The 16268-nt window shown below is 45.1% G+C and overlaps 1 long non-coding RNA gene across 1 annotated transcript; it reads right to left on the bottom strand.

The window, feature by feature from the left end:
• Positions 1-1427: 1427 nt before the first annotated feature.
• LOC144989578 (uncharacterized) lies at positions 1428-6494 on the bottom strand. Its single transcript, XR_013653838.1, has 2 exons — positions 3822-6494; positions 1428-3740 (listed from the first exon to the last, which is right to left on the bottom strand). It is a non-coding gene; the product is annotated as an uncharacterized LOC144989578 (long non-coding RNA).
• Between the last annotated feature and the right edge of the window lie 9774 nt (positions 6495-16268).

Here is a 16268-nt window from a genome sequence, read left to right as displayed (position 1 = left end):
TGATGATCTTATTAGGGCTCAGCATGAGCGTTTCTGTTTGCCCACGTTTCTTTTCATATGGAAGTTTTGTTGTTCCACCTTAGATTATTCTTACTGTTATGTTGGTTCTTTATGTTACACCATGAGTGTGGAAGGGAGAGAGGTTGATGACGCCTGTGCAATGTTCAATGCGGTGTGTGTTCAAAATGAATGGGCTTGATAGGCCGGAAAGAGGCTACGCTCTCAGCTTCTCTTTTTGCCTTGATCTCTCTGGGACTGGTCTGTGCAGAGTGTTGTATGGGACACGGACAGTTCTGTAGCGCAGCCAGTTGATTGACAGCTCAACATTTTTGACAGCTCTGCTCCCGTATCGTCCGCTGCAAGTGACGTACTTGCCGGGCGCTACAATATATTTTCTACACATTATTATAGCATTGGAAAATGTTAAGGATGTTTGTGTCATGTTTTTCCTCATACAGAAACCATATTAAAACAAAAAATATATTTCTCTCCCCCATCTTTTTACATTTTCAAACATTTTTGTAAATGCTCCAGGGAGCCACTAGGGCAGCGCTAAAGAGCCACATGCGGCTCCTGAGCCGTGGGTTGCCGACCCCCGGCTTAAACTTTTTATTTGAGCTAAATAAAAATGCCTCTTACATTGCTCCCAGTGGTGTCTGTGTCTATGCACACGGCACACGCCACATTGCTGCTGTGAAGTCGCCAACATGATACTATGTAATTCTGCACAGACCTGGCGTGAACAAGCCCACAATGCCAAATCTATTATCTACTATGTAAGGGATAAAGCCAAAGGATGTGTTCGCTATCATAAATGAATGGGGTACGTAGAGGGGTGATCGCATTGGTCAGTAAACTGAGGGATGAGGGCTGTATACATGTGATATGGCTAATGAGAAGTTTGTGGTCAATATTTTTTGGATAGCTAGGAATCTTAACTTAATGTTTTATTCTTGTGTTTTGTTTTTTTCTTAAAAGCAAAGAACTTGGAAGTGTGTTACATTAGGAAAACTTCATGAATCCCATTTTTAGGTCTTCTTTGATCTTTTACTGTGACACAATTTCACGAATATAAATACAAATTAGTCTTTTTACATCAATTATGTTAAAAGTAATTGACATTAAAAATAGTTCAATTAGATTAATCAGTTATAGGTCACGATTAATTATTCACACAAAAAACTAATTCCATGACAGCACCAATATGTACACACAAATCTATTAAACTACACATAATTCTTAATTCATATGTTCTACCTGATTTGTTTTCATGGTTGCATTATACAAGTCACTATATCTACATCAGTCCCAGTACAGATTATTGAGTGTAGTAATAATTATTCATAATTACCAGTAAACATATGATAGTGCTTTTCAATTATTACCAAGAAACATATTTACACACCACCCAAGTGCACACAGCCATATATTTGGAATCTTTTATTCTTGGAATTTCAAGAAAAACAAATAAAAAAAAGAAATGAAGATGTCAAAAAAGAGGTCCTAGTGGAAGTGTTTCTAACTCATTGACTATACACGAAACTAATTTTGATTTTTTTTAATAGGCGAGTTGCTGATCTTTCTTTTCAACCCTTTTTTCAAATTTCTGTTAAACCCATGTGATGGGGGCATTACAAGAGAAGAATCCTCTACCCTAATTTATCTCCTTTGTTTATATTTAATGAGCCATCCAATTGAAGTAAAGTGGGAGTCCCAACCGGAGGATACAAATGTTGACTGAACCCCGCGCCACTCAGACTGATGTAGCCAATTGGACGAGCAGTGAAACATTTCGAAAAAGAAGATTTTAAGTCCAGTTGCTATTAAGCCTTCAACACCATAGCTTTAGCTACAGTGTTCTTGGAATGACAGTAACATTTCCACCATTTGCTAAATTAGCTTTATTCCGACGGATTCTGATGCTGAGAAAAGCAGCTTTGCGCTGACATTCAACACTTTATGTTAAGCGTAAGTCGTCGAAGATTTACAGCAGTACAAAAACCTTGTGCTATTTGCTGTTGCCGGCTATGAATAAATATAATTACACCACAACCAATGTCATTATTTTACTCCTAATGTTTTCTTTTACTTTTTCAAATCTAGTAATAATAATAATAATGGATTAGATTTATCTGCGCTTTTCCACACACTCAAAGCGCTTACATTGTGGCCATTATTCATTCACTCCTCATTCATACTTGGTGATGGTAAGCTACGGTTGTAGCCACAGCTGCCCTGGGACAGACTGACAGATGCGTGGCTGCCATTTCGCGCCTACGGCCCCTCTGACCATCACCGGGATCATACATGCACATTCACACACCAGTGGAGCCACACTGGAGGCACGGAGGGTGAAGTGAAGTGAACATATCAACATGTCCAAAGGCTGTACATATATTATAATTCTACATCTAAAACACAATAAAAAAAGGCTTGTTATAAACAAATAAAGGACAGAAAAAATGGAAAGATCAAAAGTTTTTAGTGTCTGGACAGCCATATCCATCATTTCTGCAACACACATCAACGCGCTTCATTATCAATTCATATGAGCGTTTCCTTTCCTCTCCAGTGGATGATCAATGCCGAAAGAGGTTATAAAATGGTAACCACATCTCATTCTATTTTTATGAGTCGGTTAATTTAAGAACCTTTGGTGGGCCACATATTCATGCATATTGGATCAGAGGATAAGTGACGGAAAATTGGAGTAACTTGGCTAATTGTCTGAACAGGCAGATGATTAACTTTGAGGACAGAGTTGGTGTCTGTTTGGTTTGGAGGACAGTGAAACTGAAAAGTAATCCCCTTATCATTCAAGGTTATTTTATTTCTTGTTTCTATATTACAAAACAACCGTAAAGTAGAGTTTTACGTATATTTCATTAATATCATTATTGAATTATTTATCCGTTTCATGATTTTGACTTACTGACAGCAGATTTACATTAAGAAATATGAAGACAATGAATAAATTGGCTTCTTTAGAAAGTTAAATGCTATAAATCATTTTAAGATGCAATTTCTCAATCTAAGCATGATTTTTTTTAAGGGTCATGTCACATAGCAACTATCCTTTGCGCATTTTTTACATATGAAATGTCTTTCGTGATACATGTGTGATATACGTAATTAATACGTGTTTCTTGCATTGATTCATTGATGCGCACAAATGTCCATCAAGTGTTTTAGTCAAAAGGTCGGTTTTAAACTTTTCATTATTTTTGGTTTACAGTGACACATTTTTTGAGTATTTGATGTAGTTTCTACGCAATTATTATGCAAATCTTAAACAATTGTGCATGATTTTTGCAAGATGTATATGCAAATGTGTGGCTTTCCATGACCATTCCACGTATGTCCACAGACTTTTCACACATGTACCACCAATGTATACCTTTTATATAGTGTGGCTGTCATGGCGTGTGTACCCAGACGCTGGAACCCGGAAGTTAATTTCAAACCAGGAAGTCGTTTTAACAGATTTATTTCTCTTGGCATAAGAGAAGGTTTGTAGATAAGATAGGTAGCTTCTTGTAGTCTCGTTGCTGAGCTTGACGTCGGCGTAGAAGCCGGATGTCGGCGAAGGTGTTTGTGATTGGCTTGGTACTTGGCAGGAGTCTTGGGCAGATCTTCGGGAGCGAGACCGGAGCGTGACGTGACAGGATCGTCGTGGCAGGAGCAGGATGGATTGCGGAGCTCTTGACGAGGAGGAACCAGGGATACCCGTGGAGTAGAACCTGGGAGCGAGCGACAAAGCAAGGTGAGTAACAAATCAATGCTTGAGAATTTAGCTTAACTTGGCGACCAGACATAAGCACCGTATAGTGTATAAGGAACTGGCGTTGAATGATGGGGTTGGATCTCCTTAAGAAGGCAGGAAGGTGATGAGGTGAGTATCGGCAGCTGGTTCCAATTAGCAGGGCAAAGGAGAGAGGGGAGGGGGAGAGTAGACTGCCAGAGGCACCATGACAGTGGCGCACATATCACATTCAAAATATGGAAGTGATGCACAAATCTCGAATGAATTGCATATAAGGAATCACGCTCGGTTCATGTTCTATGTTGTTTCACATGTGCTTTGTGTGGTTTATCCGTACTATATCCGTGGTTTTAACGTGGTTTTCACATAAATACCAGAGCGTTTCTCACTTTTCTCACTCTTTCGAGATTGGTCATATTTGACAAATTTTTATCCATTAAATAAGCACAAAATGTACATAATGGCTGTGTGACACGGCCTGGTTGACAAAAATACAGAAACATTAGATTGAGATTTTCTTTTCCCTTCTTAGTTCCATAATTTTACATGATGAAGATTTTAAATAGACATCGTTTTGATGGTTGATAACCTCTACAAAATAAACAGAACGTTCCTCACATCTTATTTATGTCCATGAAACTGTTGGCAACAAATGTCACGAAGGGCTGTGATTTCTCAAAGTTATTAAAAATGATTTACTGAATACATGCTCGCCATTCTTCGACATTTCTAAGATTGTTAGTAACTGCTAAAAAAACCCTTTGATTTGCTTGCCGTAAAATATTCTATGCATCAACCTTTAGCACCGGCGCTTTCGCCGCAGTGTTGTCCATTGAATAAGCATGCGGCTCTTTGCGTCTCATCACATTTTCTATAAACCGTGCCTCATTTCATAATTTTTTCCCTCTTAAACCACACTCAAACCATCAGAGGGTATTAAAAATACATAATAAATAATAATAAAAGTAATTTGGCAGTGTGTGTGTGTTTGATTCTGCTCCCGACACATACGTGGCCGCCAATCATTTGCGCAGGTTACGCCCAATGCCGGAACACATTGATGAAGATTTGATGTGCGAGCAGACTGTTACCCTCATGGTCAAAATGGCTTAATTCAGAGTATAAAGATAAACACAGGATGTTTCTGGAAAAATGGGAAGATTCTTACATTTTTACTGAAAAGCAAGTCGCGATGTTTATTATGAAGCAGTAAAACAGTTCATGGCAGAAAAGAGCAAAACGGATCCCGGGGAAAATTAAAAACTCTTCCTGATCTGACACAAATTAAATTGTCTCCTTTATGAACAAGATGAAGCTTTTCAAACAAAGGGCACATTTAAAACTCCCACCATTCCACTTTCCTTCTTTTTTGGAGCTCACAGCAGAAGGCTGCAGTCCAAATGAATAAAGCGCAGAACGTGACGCTGCTTGGGCAACTTGACGGAGACGACCACAGATCACTTTTCTCATGGATCCTCTAACGCAGATACTGTTACATTTTGGAGAACAGAGAAATCCCCGTGTGTAAAAGAGCTGCTCTCAAGCTGCTGTCAATGTTCTCCTCATTATAAGTCTGCCAGTCCTTCAGCCCCTAAGACTTTTGATGCAAAAAGTCAGTCATTCAATTTTAAATTAAAAAAAAAAACATATAAAAGCAAGATATTCTAATGAAGGTAAAAATTAATTTAAGTTGCACACAACTGAAATGTAATGTATTTAATGTGTTCCTTGTGAATATGAATCACTTATACACCAGAGGGATGCTTTGTCCAGATGTTTGTGTATTTGTTGGTGTGAGGGTCATTGAAAGAGGAATGTTGAGATACAAAGAATTAAAAATAATAATAATGGATTAGATTTATCTGCGCTTTTCTAGATGCTCAAAGCGCTTACAGCCTGTCCATTATTCATTCACTCCTCATTCATACACATGCACACGCCAGTGGAGCCACACTGGAGGCAAGGAGGGTGAAGTGTCTTGCCCAAGGACACAGCGACAGTTGGCTGGGGGGAGCGGGGATCGAACCGCCGACCCTTCGATCATTGGACAACCCGCTTAACCGCCTGAGCCACTGCCGCCCTTACCAGTTAAATGATGAATGGAGAAATATTCAGTTATTCAGAGTGAGATAGAGAGAGAGAAAGAGAGAGAGAGAGAGTGTATGTGAGATGAGAGAGAGGTGCCTGTGTGTGTGGAGGGGGTGTCTGACCTCCAGGGTAGTCACTGTGTTAACTCTGGCTAAGATGTATTTGATGTGTGTATTGAGGGTGGACACTTTCCTGGAAATAAGCACAAGTACAATACTTGCTGTACTGTTGTAGGGAGAGGAATGTTTTATGGAAAATAATACAGCTTTAATTGCGTGTGTGTGTGCGTCTTGGCAGGTCAGTGTGTGGTGTGGCTCTTTGACTCTCACAGTGAAAAAATTCGGCACTTGGTGTCAAACTGGTTCGCCACCCCTGGTATATGATAACTAGATCATAAGTGAGTGTGACATCCTCTGGGCTTGGGTGTGGGGGTGCGTGGTGGGGGGTGGGGTGGTGGTTTGGCTTGGCTTGGGGGGTGGTCCCTTTGCCTGTGCTGGGGGGGTTGGCGGGGGGCCCTGCTCGGGGGGGGGGCCAGCGGCGCTGGATCGGCTGTCCATCTACACCTGGGGCTGGGATCGGCCCTTCCCTGGCTCTGGGGCGGGACGGGACAACCCTCTTGGGGCCCCCGGTCGCTCTGGGTGTCATCCGCTTCGGCTGCGGGTTCTGGGGTGGGGTGGGGGGGGGGGGTCTTGTCGGCCCTGTCCTGTGGGGGGGGCATTCTGGGGGAGGGGGGGGCACGGGGCAGGGGGGGTTGACGGGTCGGGGTCTCCGCTGAGGCCATCGGCGGTTTCCCCGGGCGGTTGGCTGCCTCGGTCCCGTCGAGGCCTGACCAGAGCTCTTCCGGCGTTTGGGGGTGGGGGCCTGGGCTTGCTCCGGGGGGGGGGGGGGGGACGGCTGTTTGACCACCGGGGGACAGTCTACCAGCTGTCCCCAACTTACCCCCTTCCTCATATAACCTCATATTAGGGTGAGGGGGTGGGGGGCTTAGCCTGCGATGGGCCTTGGGGGGGGGGTTACTAGGTAATGGCCCCCCTCCTATGGTTGCCGTATGGAGTGGGCCCCCCCTCTTTCGGTTTTATTTGCACCTTAGACATGTAGGGCCCTTGGTAGGGGGGGTGCTTGGACATCACTGCCAGCAAGCAGCAGATGTCCTCCTGGCACCCTACCCGCCAATTTTAACCGCACCTTAGACATTTAGGGCCCCTTGGTGGGGAGGGTGAGGGGACGTCACTGTGAGTAATCAGGAGATGTCCCCTTAGTGCCCTACCCGCCAATTTTAACTGCACTGCCCTTAGTACACACACCCCTCCCCCCTCAATATATACATCCCAACATAAACACACACACATGCACACACACACCCTCTCAAACACACATACACGCACACACATTTTGCAAGGAAGGTGGGACCTAGGACCATCTGTCCCCTACCTCTTCCCTGGTGGGGGGTACGGGCCCCTTTGCAACGGCGGCCGTGTCCCCGGGATGACGGCTTCCTGGGCCTGGCGGTGCTCTCTCCGCGCGGCGGGGGGGTTCACATTACATCTGAGCCGGGAGTGTTCGTGTCCCTGGGGGGTGGGTTCTGGTCCTTGCTCCTGAGCGCTGGGCCCCGCCAAATTTCCAACTGTGGCCGAGCCTGGTCGGGCCATATTTACAACACCCCTTGTGGGCCCTCTTTTTTCCCCGGGGTTCCCCCTCCTGGGCGGGGGCGGCGGGCCCCTGCCTTGCTCCTCCCTGGTCCAACCGTGGGGCGGGCGGATGGCTGCCTGGAGTGCGGAGTGGGTCTCCCTTGGGGGGTCCTGGCTGGGGTAGGGGCGGGGGGATGCCCGGAACTCCTGGGTGGTGGTGGGGTGCTCATCTGGGGCTGTGGGCGTCCTTCTCCGGTGGGGCCCTGCGTTGGGTGCTCCCGGCGCGGCGGGGGGGCTGCTCTCCTGGTTGGGCTGGGGCGACGCTCTCTTTCCCTCCGTGCCTCCCTGCTCTCTGGCTCTGGGGGCCTTGCGGCGGCCCTGCTGGCCCTGGCCTGGGTGGCGGGCTTGGTCGCCCGGGCGGCGGTTGTTCCCTGCCGGTTCCGGTGTGGCGTTGGGGGGATTCCGGCTGCCGCTGCTGCTGCGGTGGGGGTCTTGGGGTGGGGATGGCTGGGCACTCTCCCTCCTTCTTGTCACGTTCCACCATCCATTTTAGAAGAACATAAACACTCACCTGAGCACAGGTGTTAGCTCACCTTTGCACTAACAGTTTGCATGATTGAATGACTGAAATATTTCACACTAGTTGGTTTTAAGGCATAAGTATGCGTGTGAACACTATCTGTTTTGTGTACATGTCGACAGGTGGACATTTTTGCAGCTAGCAGGTGTGTTTATAACATTTGAGTGTGTGTGGATAGGCTCCGCCCTTTTTGTACTACATTTGAACCTTACCATAATGATTAACAACCAGTAAACTTGTTGCTTTATGCTGCTTCATGGTCTTCCCCCCTTTCCCCTCCTATTATCACCCTCCTACCCCCCCCCCCTCTCTCTAACGTCCCTCTCTCTTCTTCCCCTCTTTCCTTTTCCGTCCGGTCCAACACCAAAGATTTTCAAACATGATTGAAATTAATAAAGTTTGGGCTCAATTACAAAAGGGGTTTATTCAGACATACCTTTGGTTTGTCTGAAGATTAATAACCCCTCTTGTTAAAGTAAAATATGTCCAACCCAAGAGGCCCTCAGCTCTCATCTGTCTGCCTAGCTGTTGGACAGGACAAGTTAAAAAATAAAAAATAAAAATAAAAAAGTGAGTGTGACATCACCCGTGGAAAATGAATACCTCCCGGTTCCAACAAAATAATGTCAATTCCTTTGCCATGGTCCGTGACGCAGACGTTACAATGGAAAAAATTGAAATCGTCGGTAAGCAGCAACTGGTCCAAGTCGTGCGAATCATCATTTCAATGGCAATGGGATTTTGGCTTCTTGTAACCAGTAGGTACTTACTGTTTGAAATGTGAGGAGGGAGGAGTCACTCAATCCAGTTTTTATATACAGTCAGTGATGTTGATATTCTTTCAACGACCATAAACCTTCAACCATTTACACATTTTTTTTTTTTTTTTTTTTTTTTTTTTTTTCTTTAACTTGTCCTGTCCAACAGCTAGGCAAACAGATGAGAGCTGAGGGCCGGACGGAAAAGGAAAGAGGGGAAGAAGAGAGAGGGATGTTAGAGAGAGGGGGGGGGTAGGAGGGTGATAATAGGAGGGGAAGGGGGGTAAGACCATGAAGCAGCATAGAGCAGACAGGTTTACTGGTTGTTTATCGTTACGGTACGGTTCAAATGTAGTACAAAAAGGGCGGGGCCTGTTCACACACACTCAAATATTATCAACACACCTGCTAGCCGCAAAAATGTCCACATGTCAACATGCACACAAAACAGATAGTGTTCACGAACGCATACCTATGCCTTTAAACCAACTAGTGTGAAATCTTTCATTCATTCAATCATGCAAACTATTAGTGCAAAGGTGAGCTAACACCTGTGCTCAGGTGAGTGTTTATGTTCTTCTAAAATGGATGGTGGAATGTGAAAAGAAGGAGGAGGAGCGCCCAGCCACCCCCACACCCACACCCCCGCCGCAGCAGCAGCGGCAGCCGGAATTCCCCCAACGCCACACGGGAACAGGCAGGGAACAACCGCCCCCCGGGCGACCAAGACCGCCACCCAGGCCAGGGCCAGCCGGACCGCCGCGAGGCCCCCAGAGCCAGAGAGCAGGGAGGCGCAGAGGGAAAGAGAGCGCCGCCCCAGCCCAGCCAGGAAAGCAGCCCCCCGCCGCGCCGGAAGAGCCCAACGCAGGGCCCCACCGGAGAGGGACGCCCACAGCCCCAGACGAGCACCCCACCACCACCCAGGAGTTCCGGGCATCCCCCCGCCCCGACCCCAGGTACGAGCCAGGACCCCCCAAGGGAGACCCGCTCCGCACTCCAGGCAGCCACCCACCCGGCCCACGGTTGGTCCAGGTAGGAGCAAGGCAGGGGCCCGCCGCCCCCGCCCAGGAGGGGGGAACCCCGGGGAAAAAAGGGCGGCCCACAAGGGATGTTATAAATATGGCCCGACCAGGCTCGGCCATGTTGGAAGTTTGGCGGGGCCCAGCGCCCAGGGGCAAGGACCAGGACCCACCCCCCAGGGACACGAACACCCCCGGCTCAGGTGTAATATGAACCCCCCCACCGTGCGGAGAGAGCACCGCCGGGCCCAGGGAGCCGGCACCCAAGGGACACGGCCGCCATCGCCAAGGGGCCCATTTACACATTTAACATGATTCCAGCAAATTCTGAAATGGGGAAAAGCAGTCATGCACTATGTGCTACATTTTGCAGGGGTACAGTTCTTACGCAATCAATTTAAATCCGCTGATTCTGTCGTAAAAAACAGCAGCTAGGCACTGTTATGCAACTCTGTTCTTTTTGGTGCAAAGCAGCTTTGCAAAGCCGCTGGTCTCTGCATCAGAATTGGCTCCTTTACGTTGATGGCGTAAATGGTCTAAGAGTTGCAGTAGGTAAAAGAGCAAAGGCTTGTCAGTGACATCCCTAATGTTAAAGGGTAAAACAATCTTGCCTTCAACAATCAAATGAGAAAATCCAGACTTCAGGCATCTTAAGTCTGGATCCGGATGGAATCCCAGCCACAATAGAACAGAGAATCACTTCATATTGTCATCTTCAAGTCACAGGATAGCACATATAAGTGATAACCAGCAGAGAACTGGCTAAGAATCAAGGCCAAAGATCAACGTCTGGGTAAAAAGCACTTTAAATCTTTTCGTTGGACAGTAAAACATAAAGATGGAGCCGTGTTGACAGAGCCCAAACCAAGAGACACCCCAGCTACAACACACAAACAGGGGAGCAGGCAGCTGACAGACAGGTGGAGACACATGAATACAGGCACCTGTCCATCTGCCTGTCAACACTTACATTCAGAGATGCACACAGAAACCTCTCCTTTGGTTCAGTCTTTTCCATCCAGGGCAGCTCTGTGGAAGCTCCCACTTCCTATCTCTTTAGCAAGGCTAATCAAGATGTGCAGAAAGAGAATCTTTCACTCTTCTTCCGAGGCGACAGTTCCTTTCATTGCCGGAGCCCAACCCAGCCACTCGTGAGCGAAGGTAGGGTACACCTTGGAGAGGTCGCCAGTCGCAGGCCCACACACTCGCATTCTCACCTACAGGGATAATTTAGAGTAACCACTTAACCTATGACACATGTTTTATGGATGGTGGGAGGAAGCCTGGAGTCCCCGGAGAAAACCCGGCAGCCAATTTTAGGCAAAAAGTAAGATTTTTAGGTTTTCCTACAATATAGGAAAAGGAACCTTTTGTACTGTAGACCTCTTATTCCCATGACTGTTAGATACTAGCTGATGGTGTTTGGGCGATCAATTGGAGAGGTTGAAAACCGAAGGACTGATTGCTGACATCAAAGCATCTGCTCAAAGACTTGCAAACTTTTGTCATGTTTTTGAGCCGTTTTGTTAAGTAAATCTTTGTCACAGCTAACTTCATGCCATGAGTCATAATAATTAGTTTAATAACTTCCAATTGGAGAATTAATTTACTGGTCTAGTTCTGGAGAAACCAGAGTATTTTGCAACAATGATGTTGAAGTGTTTACTGTATCTATGTATTTATCTTACTTATACTAGGCTACTAAAAGGTCAGTCAAATTACACATGCCACAATGAACATTGTAGTGACATAGTTATTCATATCTTAGAAGTTATTCATTCAATTATTATGGGGAAAAATCTATTTTTAAACCAAAATATTATATTTTAATAATTAAGTCTTACAATTTTAGTTTGGTTTTCTTTACCCCATGACAGTTTCTTCCCTGTTTTATAAATGTTCCAATATGTATTCCGTGAACATTTTTAACGGAAGTCATTTATCTTCGATACACCTTTCTGAAGAAAAGTGCAATCCCGACAGTGCAATAGCAGCACCAGAAGGTAGTCTGATTGCAATATTTATCATTTCTAACATTTATTTATTTATTATTTGTCCTTTTTTTCGGTGAAACTAGTGGACAAGCGTGCAGGAACATTCCTGCCTGACAGTAAATGAAACCAGCCAGCTTGGGTTTAGTAGAACATCCATATCACTGTCAAAATGTGTCAGTTTTTCTCATTGCAAGTTGCTACTTCAGATGTAGTCGCTTCACTTTTCATGGGTGAGTGGCTTTAAACAGCGCTAAATCATTAATTGATAAATCTAATAAGTGGAAATGAAAAAAAAACAGCTGCGCACTTTACAGGTTTGCTAGAAAGACATTTCACGATCAAGGAACCATAAAGGAAACAAGAAATGGGTTTGCCATTTGTGGATGTGAAGCAGAATTGGCAGGCAAACAGTCACTCCAGCTACTGGTTTGACCGTGGTGCCTACATGTGTGGACATTACATTTAGGGTTTTATTACCGCAGTAGTTAATGCAGCTAAACAGGGGCCCTGTGACTATGAAATAAAAAAGGCATACCAAACAAGAGCCGGGGTCTTGAAGGCCGTGTCACACTGCCGCTACATAGAATTTGAGTACATTGCAAAGATGAATATTGGTCATACATGAATATTCGTGGAAAAAATCAGAAAAAATGTGTAGGAAATGTTCCATCCATCCATCCTTCCATCCAGCCATCTCCCCGGCCACTTCCTCCAGCTCCTGTGTTGGGACACCGAGGCTTTCCTAGGCCAGCCAAGAGACGCAGTCTCTTCAGCATGTTCTGGGTCTCCCACGAGGCTGATGTCCAGAACACCTCCCCAAGGAGGCACATGGACTAGATGGCCAAGCCACCTCAACTAGCTCATCTCGATGTCTAGTAGAAGCAATTCTACTTTCAGCTCTCCGCGGGTGACTGAGCTTCTCACCCTATCTCTAAGGGATGAGTGGAAAATGTTTAGATGTGATACAAACAAACCACATTAAAACCAAAAAAGAAGTTCAAATAAACCATGCAAAGAAAAAGTAAACCCACGCTTCATTAAAATTCTTCACTTTGACATTCAGGTCACTTGGCAGAAATCACATCGCATCAGGACCATGGTCAGCACCTGCCGGGGGTTCTCCCAACGCTTTGTTTTAAATAAACAGTCAGGTTCACCTGGTCTGTAACAGTTCTAGGTCAGCTTCTAAGCACCAGCCGAGACAGCTCGCCGAGACGGGGGACCCCGGCAGGCACAACAGCTCCAGATATCATTGAGAAGAGTCCGGCGCGTGTCCAGAGTCACATCCACGCCTGGCGTACCCATTCCTCTCCCAGAACCCGCCTTCCCAGCAACACTGGACACTGAACTGCGTGAGACCTGACACCCACTTGGTATAGACTGCTGGAGGGGTGAAAGATCGGCTGAGTTATACACCCATCACACAATGCACCAATCGTGCATGAATTGTGGATAATTATTGCGCTGTTTTATATGCAATTTATTGGTGAGTGCGTCAGTTACGTAATTTTAACGTGAAATGTGGGCCGTATACGTGATATAAAAGTTACACATCAGTGGTACATGCGTGAAAAGTCTGTTAGACATACGTGGACATATTTTGCGTATTCATCTAGCTAAAATCATGCACAATGGCATAAGATTTACATAATAATTGCGTATAAACCATGTAAAGTAAACATAAACTGTATAATTTGTCAACCAGCCAAACATTTTGAACAGCTCAAAACAGAATTCCCATAAAGGCTCTCCAGCCAAAACCCTCGATGGACATCTGAACACATGGACAGAGGATGAACGCAATAAACACATGTGAATTACCTGTGTATCACGAAACACTGATTTAACATACGTGGACTATGCGCAAATTGCACATAACTGCTGTGGGACATAGCCTTAAAATGTCAAAGCCAGTTTTTCAGCATTGTCATTTTTGACATCAGGGCTGGTCATGCTGCCATGATACCAAATGTTTCGCCATTTTTAAATTGGCAACATTTGCTAGACAGAAATACCTCCTGGAAAACACAAAAATAGGATTGTTCTCAATCAGAAGGTTGTATCTTTGCTTGCATAGTGATTTTGATCACAGAGGCATTATAAGGTTAACTTGAAGGAATTTGGGAGTTTTGGTGCATTGGTCTAAGAGCGAGAAGGCCCTGGTTAAAATCGCGGCTGGATATTTTGAGTGTGGAGTTTGTATGTTTTCCATATACTGTACATGTGCTGCTTTTCTCCTGGCACTGAAGCTTCCTTCCACAGAACAAGAGTGTGCTTCATAGGTTAAGTGGTTAATTTAAATTATGCCTAGGTGTGACTGTAAGTGTGTATCTCTGTGTTTGTCTCTGTGTGGCAATAAATTGTCCAGGATATAATCCGCCTTCGCCCAACAGTAGCCAGGATAGGCTCCAGTAACCCTGTGACCCCTCTGGGATTTAATCTAATCAAGATGAAGTGAGAATATCCAATAAATTGGATATGCTAAGCATGGTGCCATCTATGATCATTCTGTAGGAATTAGAGGTATTATGGTGCCCAGCCAGTGAGTGGACTCTGAAGAGTATTTTCTATTTGACCAAACACAAACTGGTCCCCATCTGTAGACGTTTCACTACGCAAATGAGACAGTTGGCAGGCTTGACAAAACAGACTACCCAATAATCATCTGAATGTGGGAAAAGCTAAACTGTTGGACAAAATAGGAGTCATATCAGCGCACCAATGGCTGTGTCTTATTGTAAAAATCAAAGGCCTCTGTGTAGTCACATCTACACATCTTTTGATCACCCAAATCACACAAACAGCCCCCAAGACGAGCCTTGAGCTCTGTGACACAATTGTTCACACATATGTACAAATTTGAAGCTCAGTGTTGCAAGTACGTGACGAATGGGGGCTTATTTGAACTGTACTGCACCCCAGATCAAAATTGCACCCATCTGCTGATTTATTGTAGAACCCTCCCTTTATCTACCCCTTCATCTAAATCAAAACACAAGGCCTTTTGAAAATGTACTAAGTTTTAAAGGACAGGATCATACAGACGTATTTCATCATTAAAAACCTGAAAGGTAAAATGAAGAATCTACAGGACAATTGGGCCGCAACTGTTACTGAAGAAATTTTTGAGAAGATTGTCTGTTTCACCCAGATGGCACAACTGGCACAACACAATAAAAAGCAAGCAACGGCCAATCAAGAAATTTCAGATTCTCACAAATCAACAACAGATTCTTAAGGACAGGCTCAACAGGGAGAGTAGAGGAAACCACACCAAAGCACTGATTGATAGAGAGAGGTGGATTAAGAATATTTCCGACCGCGAGCTGACTCAAACGGAGAAAGAGGTATTATCCAAGGGGCTGAATTTCTCAGTTACACCCAATCGTGTCCCCGTGGTAGACCTCATCACATCTACAGAAATGGCCATAAAGATGAACAATTTGACTGGATCTCAAGCTGAAGAATTACGACTCAAAACTTCGGCTGCACTGTCCAGTTCCAAACCACCACCTTCCAATCTTTCCTCAGATGAAAGAAAGGCCTTGACAGCCCTGGAGAAGGACCACAGTATCAACATTTTACCAGCGGATAAGGGGAGATGTACTGTGATCCTGAATGCGGTGGACTATGAAGCCAAAGTTAACAACCTACTCAGTGACACCACTACATATGAAGCACTGAGAAGAGACCCAACCAGCAGCTACAAGAAAAAGGTTATAGACTGCCTACAAAGACTGGAAAGAGATCAGGTCATCGACAAGCCTCTATATTACAAACTACCTGGGTAATACCATTCCATGCATCTATGGCCTCCCAAAAATACACAAGGAAGGAATACCACTGAGACCCATTGTCAGCAGCATTGACTCAATAATTTACAGCATGGCTAAACACCTGGCTACTATTTTGGCCCTTCTAGTTGGTAACACAGAGCATCATGTCAGGAATTCACAAGATTTTGCAAACAAAGTCAAACAACTTCAGCTGGATTCTGACGAGACGATGGTGTCTTATGATGTAACTTCCCTCTTCACCTGCATTCCCACCACTGAGGCAGTGATTTCAGTGAGGAAGACATTACTGCAGGACTCTAAGTTACAAGACAGAACAAATCTGACACCAGACCACATCTGCGAACTGCTGGAAGTGTGCCTCAACTCCACATATTTCCAATTCAGGGGAAACTTCTACAGACAGAGGCACGGCTGTGCTATGGGCTCTCCAATCTCGCCCATTGTGGCCAATTTGTACATGGAAGAATTCGAGAGAAGAGCCCTGGACTCTTTCCTAGGTACAACTCCAAGCCACTGGTTCAGATATGTGGAAGACACTTGGGTCAACTTTCACTTTTCACAGAACATATCAACGCAGTTGACAAGAACATCATGTTCACCAGAGAAAACACAAAGGAAAACACCCTAGCCTTTCTAGACTG

Source organism: Oryzias latipes, chromosome 23 (assembly GCF_053564925.1).
Source record: "Oryzias latipes strain Hd-rR chromosome 23, Olatipes_Hd-rR_3.1".
NCBI lineage: Eukaryota > Metazoa > Chordata > Actinopteri > Beloniformes > Adrianichthyidae > Oryzias > Oryzias latipes.
Note: the sequence above shows the minus strand (reverse complement) of the source record. Positions and strands in the feature narration are given on the sequence as shown.